This window comes from Vulpes lagopus, chromosome 1 (assembly GCF_018345385.1).
Source record: "Vulpes lagopus strain Blue_001 chromosome 1, ASM1834538v1, whole genome shotgun sequence".
Lineage (NCBI taxonomy): Eukaryota > Metazoa > Chordata > Mammalia > Carnivora > Canidae > Vulpes > Vulpes lagopus.
In genome coordinates, this window is record NC_054824.1 from 74823758 (window position 1) to 74829187 (window position 5430).

Genomic DNA, 5430 nt, shown 5'->3' on the forward strand with positions numbered 1-5430 from the left:
TCTCGGGCATCGGCTTATTTTAGCGCGTGCGGAAGGGGCGGACGGAAGCTGAGGTCACATGGGGCGCGGGCGGGGGCGGCACAGGGGCGGGGGCGGGGGCGGGGGCTGCCCTGGGGGGTGGGGGGGCCTCCCGGCAGCACCGACCCAGACAAGCGCGCTCCCCAGTCCCCCAGTCCCCCAATACCCCCAATTCTGAATCCCCCAATTCCCCAGTCCCCCAATCCCCCAATGCCCCAATGCCTCCAATCCCCCAACCTCCAACCCCCCAATCCTGAATCCCCTAATCCTGAATCCCCCAATCCCAAATCCCCCAGTCCTGAATCCCCCAATCCCCCAATCCTGAATCCCCCAATCCCCCAATCCCCAGTCCCTCAATCCCCCAATCCACCAATTACCCCAATCCAGTTCCCCCAACCCTCCCACCCCCATCCCCCAGTCCCCCAATCCCCCAATGCCCCGAATGCCTCCAATCCCCCAACCCCCAATCCCCCAATCCTGAATCCCCTAATCCTGAATCCCCCAGTCCTGAATCCCCCAATCCCTCCAATCCCCATGGCCTGTTTGATCCCCTCCACACACCCCTCCCTCTGGTAACCCTCAGTTTGTTAAGAGCATGTTCCCTGGTTCACTTCTCTTTCTTTCTCTCTCTGTCCCTTTGCTCATCTGTTTTTTTTTTTAATATTATTTATTTATTTATTTATTTATTTTTAAAGATTTTATTTATTTATTCATAGACAGAGAGAGAGAGAGGCAGAGACACAGGCAGAGGGAGAGGCAGGTTCCCTGTAGGGAACCTCCTGCAAGATCAATCCCAGGACCCCAGGATCACACCCTGAAGCAGGCTCCATGCAGGGAGGCCAACGTGGGACTCAATCCAGGGGTCTCCAGGATCACACCCAGGCCGCAGGCGGCACCAAACCGCTGAGCCATCAGTGCTGCCCTGCTCATCTGTTTTTCCCTGAAATCCCACATATGGACGAGATCGCATGGTATTTGTCCTCTGACTGACGGGCTCAGCCCCACACTCTCCAGCTCCCTCCGTGTGGCTGCAAACCCCAGATCCCCGCTCTCTTGGGGCAGGGAGCAGAGAGCGGGTTCCCACCTGCCGCCTCCACTCATGGGGGCACCTGGGCTCCTTCCACCTCTGGCCCAATAACCCCGCTGTGCAGTAGGGACAGGGCATCCCTTTGAAATAGTGTTTTGGACTCTTTGTACTGGGATTGCGGGATCATAGGGGATCCCTACTTTTTCTTTTCTAACTTTTTGAGAAGCCTCCATACCTTTTGCCACAGTGGCTGCAGCAGCGCCCGGGGCTTCCTTTGTCTCCCCATCCTCACCGACACTTGCTGTTGCCCATGTTTTTTATTTTAGCGGTTCTGGCGGGTGTGGGCAGCGTCTCACTGCGGTGTTGATGCCGGTTCTCTGGTGAGAAGTGATGATGAGCATCTTTTTTTTTTAATTTTTATTTATTTATGATAGTCACAGAGAGAGAGAGAGAGGCAGAGACACAGGCAGAGGGAGAAGCAGGCTCCATGCACCGGGAGCCCGATGTGGGATTCGATCTCAGGTCTCCAGGATCGCGCCCTGGGCCAAAGGCAGGCGCCAAACCGCTGCGCCACCCAGTGATCCCGATGAGCATCTTTTCATGTGTCTGTTGGCCCTTGGTATGCCGGCTTCTTTTTTTGAAGATTTTATTTATTTACTTACTTACTGTAGAGAGCGCTGGCGGAGGGAGGGGCAGATGGACACGGAGACCCTCTAGCAGACTCTGTGCTGAGCACAAAGCCTGACAAAGGGCTCAGTGTCACAACCCTGAGGTTATGACCTGAGCTGAAACCAAGAGTCAGACGCTTAACCTACTGAGCCACCAGCCACCTCCATCGCGTGTATTCCTTGGAGAAGTGTCTGTGTGTTTTGCGCAATTTTAATTGGATTCTTTGCTTTTTTGTTGTTGAGTTGTGTAAGCTCTTTATATATTTTGGATACTAACCTTTTTCAGATGTCATTTGCAAATATCTTCTCCCATCCAGGAGGCTGGCTTTTAGTTTTGTCGATCGTTTCCTTTGCTATGCAGAAGCTTTTTATTTTGACGTTGTCCCAACAGTTTATTGTACTTCTGTTTCCTTTGCATCAGGGGACCGAAGTAGAAAAATTTTGCTAGGGCCAATATCAGAGAAGTTATTGCCTATGCTCCCTTCTACGATTTTTATTGTTTCAGGTCTCATATTTAGGTCTTCAATCCATTTTGAATTTCTGGTCTTGGACACTTTGAGGGGTGACGAACCGTTGCCTCTGAGCTCTGCTGATCCAGAAACTCTTCTCTAAGGGTTAAGGGGGAGCAGACTAAGACATGCATTTTTCCAAACAGGAGAAGAGTCCACCTTTGGATGAGTCATCACTCAGATAATCTTTACTAATAATCTCCTTTTTTTTTTTTTTAATAATCTCCTTTTATGTGTCCTGCATGTTGAAGATGAAGAAGAAGAAGAAAAGAAGAAGAAGAAAGAAGAAAGAAGAAAGAAGAAGAAGAAGGAGGAGGAGATGATATTGCTCTGTGGTGGACTTTCAAGTGCCATGAACTCTTGATCTTAGGTTCATGGATGAGTTTTTTTGCACCTGAGATGTACAACATTCCCTGCTAGCTCTTGACAAGGGATCAATAGAGTAATAGAATTAATAATAGCCGCCATCACGGGGGTGCCAGGCACTATGGTAAGAGCTTTATGTGCATTAGCTCACAGCTCCTGTTCTCAAAGAGCTTGAATCCAGTGGAGAAGGCGACATATTTACAGCGTCTGCTGCCTCCCAAGTGAGAAATGCAGGCAGCCACCCTCGGAGGGGCAGAGAAGGCATCTCCAGTTCTGTTCTTTCCCAGCAGAGCGAGAGGGCTGAAGTACCCTGGAGGGTTGGCTTGCATCGCTTGGAGCCTGTTGATTTGTGATTCCGTATGGCATTAGTATCCTTGGAATGTCCATCCTAAGAAAACAAGAGCAAGTCCTTCCTGCTCCAAACACCCAGCAGATTGTCTTTGCTCCTCCCAAATATTTATTCATAATGGTAATAATGATGATGTCAATGAAAAAAACTAAATAAAAGTCAAATGAAAGAGAACTAAGACTCTCTTCCAGGCCTTTTTCTTTGTGTGGTGTGCATTTTCTGCTCCTATGTCTTTTGTGTCTACCTATATCTTGATAACTCCTGGATTATAATCTCTAGCTCCAACATTCTCTCCCAAGACCTTCCCAAGAAGATCCAGATTTATATTCTTAACTGTCTGCTATTGAATCAACTCCTCCCAGAGTGGCTGCAACACAATGTATCCTAAATTTAATTCCTAGCCAGTGTCTCTCCCTGTTTGGTTATCACTGTTAATGGTATTAACATCCTGCCTGTGTCCAGGACGTCCGGCCCCTGAAGACTCCACCACTCACATCCAATTGGTCACCCATTCCTGCTGATTCTAATTCAGAAATCTTTTCTTTAAAAAAAAAAAAGAGAGAGAGAGTTTTATTTATTTATTTTAGGGAGAGAGTGTGTAGGTGTTTTTGTGCACATACACACACTCCTGTGAGCAGGGGCACGGGGCTGAGGGAGCGGGAGAGGAACCCTAGCAGACTTCCCACTGAGGGTGGAGCCCAACACAGGGCTCCATCCCACAACCCAGAGATCACACCCCGAGCTGAAATGGGGAGACGTTCGCTTAGCTGCCCGAGCCACCCAGGCACCTGAGCTCGGGAACGTTTCTTGAATCCAAACCAGGTCTTCATCCTTTCCGCCGCTGCCGTGGGTCTAGAACCCTCAGCCCACACCTAGACTGTTGCCACCTTCAACGGGGCTGTCTCCGATGTCGGTCCCACCCGGCAGCCACGGGCATCTTTCTCAAGTGTGTATGGGATCGCCCTTTCATGGCCTGCCGTTGCCTTTCTTACCTGCAAACCAGGTTCAACAGGTTTGGAGGGTCCTTAGGTACCTGAAGACTTACCTGTGGGACTCCAAGCCATCCGTCCCCTCCTTACCCCAAGCAATTCCACTTGTAAATGTTTTATACGTTTAGGTTCTTCACAGAATCTCTTCTGAGGACGGGAGCTGCTGCCCCTCAAAAAAGTCCTTAGAAAACAATCGGTCCTGATGGACGAGCGGGGACGAGCCAGGCTGTGGGCAAACAGCACCAACGTCCCCGCCCAGTCGGGAGCAAGCTGAACGGACCACGGACCGTCGACGAGGCTGTTTCCCTTCCAGAAGGCCAACGGCTGCACAGCCCCAGGCCGGACCCCTCCCGAGCAGTCCGCTCAGGGCGGAGCAGCCGAGGGCGCTGCCCCAGAACCCACCGGGCTGCCCGGCCAGGCACGTCTGTCCCTGGGGTGCAGGCCGTCGGGGCCACGCGCCCTTTGCCTTGAGCCCGCTGCGTGTGCGGCGGCCCGTGCTGTGTCCTCAACCGGAGACAAAGCCAAGTTTTGTGTCAAGCAGGACGCCAGGATTTCCGAGGAGCCTGAGGTGGAAGCAAGGACCTGCTGCTTCTCAGCGGGGGAGAGAGTCCAGGTGCCTTGGGGGCCGGGCCTCGGCTGCGGCCTGTGCCCGGTGTCACCTTCCAGCCTTCGCCGTGCATCTGCCCGCGGTTCCCTGGGCCTTTGTCTCCTTATTTGAAAGAGAACGTCTCATTACGAGTCCGTGCGGGAAGCTCAACCAGCGTCGGCCCGGCCCAGTTCGCAGGCCAGTTCCTTCGCCTTTGTCCTTCCCAGCGTGGCCCTGTGAGCCACCCAGCGGGCCGCACGTCGCATCCTCGTCGCGCTTGGTGCCCATGGCCTCCTCGGCCTCGCCACTCTCCTCCGTCTTCCGGGCTCACCTGTGTGAGGGCGACAGAGGGCCAGGCCTCCACGGGGACAGTGCCCTTCCAGGCGCTGCCCTCCATAGCGCGATGGGGACCCATCCCCCAGCAGGACACACAGGACAGCCAGCAGCTCGGGGGGACGCGCGCCGCGGGACTCACTACTGGCCGAACCGGACAGCAGCCTCCGAGTGGAACCACGTCTCTGCCCACAACTGTCCTCTCAGCCCAGGCCAACGACCTCCGCCTCTTCCCTCGTGTCCCGGCTGAGGCAGGCGAGTGGCCCGGCGGGCTCGGAAGGCTCTTGTGGCCGCGGCGGACACCGTGGCGGGCGAGGCCCTCCTGGGCGGGAGTCCTGCCCCAGGCCAAGACCTCAGTCTTTTCTCCAGCAGGGCCTGGCCACCCTCTGGCCTCCTGCTTGCTCACGACCAGGCCGGGCGCCTCCTCGCCCCAGCCCCTCCCTCCCTCGGGCATCTGCAGGGCTGGGGAGTCGGCGGCTCCATCCAGCCCCACCCGCTCAGGTTCCCTAAACACAGGGCAAGGGTTGGCCCCCGACCCCCTGTCAGGCCGCTTCCCTTACTCGCAAGGTCTCTCCCCGCCGCAGC